We start from the raw sequence: 1,468 nt of genomic DNA on the forward strand, positions 1-1,468 counted from the left end.
AAATGCGAAGAACACCAACCAAACAACCTCCAATGGTTTCAATCTATCAAAAGTATCAAGTACTGATATCAATTACGCTAGTCAGAATCAAGTGTCAAGATCTGCTACTTTCAGTCTTAAAGCTAAGCTGCAATAATCTTAACCTTAAACCATGTATTAAAGATAACAATATCCTAACACCACTGTCCCAACATGATACTATCAGGAAGCTAACTTAACAGAAATCGGGCTTCACGCATTGGACACTATTTGTCCATCAGGTTTAATACTTTTCAGTTTCTCCCATTATTTTCTGATTATTAGAAAAGTCTTCAAATATAATAAAGAATGGTAGAAATAAGAGTTGTAGAAGTAGATAACGATTTTCTTGTTTTATATTAAATATACCACTATCCAATATTTTACACCAACATCCACTAATTAACCTCAAATCATTCTTTTCCTTCAATCATTGGTTAATCATTACTCTAATCTCTTTTTTTTCCTACACTAACGTACAATTAGCAATAGGATCCTAATAGTAATAGTATTCATTGAATCTTTTCCTTTTTCAAAGCATTACAAGATGCATAAGCTATTTTCTTTTTCTGCTCCTTACTAATGTTGTCTGCACTCCCCAAACTTTCGTTAGTTTCTCTAATTATTTTTTTAAGCCATAGTTAGTTATGCTTCTTAAACAAGAATCATAGCAACCTCTATATAGAGTACACAATAATAATTAGATTTCATACCTGACTATGAACTTGCTACTATACGAGCTTTCTATCACCGCGCATGAACAACCAAAAACTCTCTTCAAAGCTATTTCTTTCCAGTTCAAAAAAAAGAGGGATTGAATAATTTCTTTAGTTGCTTTCTATTTTTTTTCTTTCCTACGCAGCTTTCTGCTGCTCTCCAAAATAATAGGATTAGAAAGGCCCTAGTAGTAAACTTATAACGCTAATAGCTGAAACTGAAGAAGGCTTTTGGCTTGTCCACTTTAATTCCCTTAATTACCATTAATAGTCAGTTATAATTACCAATTAAACCTTCATTAAAAGTAGATAATAAGCTGGCTATTACAAGTCGGTTACTCAACCTTTAATCGTCCAATCTGGATGAACTACGCACACCTGATTCTCCTCTTTCGGGAGTGAGATACATAGGCAGCCCTTCGTGAGTTTGGTGATCTTATTCAAAAATTAAAAATTAAATGATTTTCTTTACTCTTGATTTAGAGTAGGTGTTCATATACATCTTTAAAAGAAAATCACAAAAAGATTTTGCTTTAATAGCTTCAAGTTTCATCGTCGTATGAAATTGAAAATAGAAAATCGAAAAGATTTTTCTTTGGTAATCATATGTTTCATTTTGTATAGGGAGTTTAAACTTGAGAAATGCAAAAAGATTTTCATCAGTTCTTTTGACAATTTGTTATTTTCTTTTCTTTTTAAAGTTTCAAGAAAAAGAAAAAAAAGAAAAAAGAGTT

Source organism: Capsicum annuum, unplaced genomic scaffold (assembly GCF_002878395.1).
Source record: "Capsicum annuum cultivar UCD-10X-F1 unplaced genomic scaffold, UCD10Xv1.1 ctg73600, whole genome shotgun sequence".
NCBI classification, from domain to species: Eukaryota; Viridiplantae; Streptophyta; class Magnoliopsida; order Solanales; family Solanaceae; genus Capsicum; species Capsicum annuum.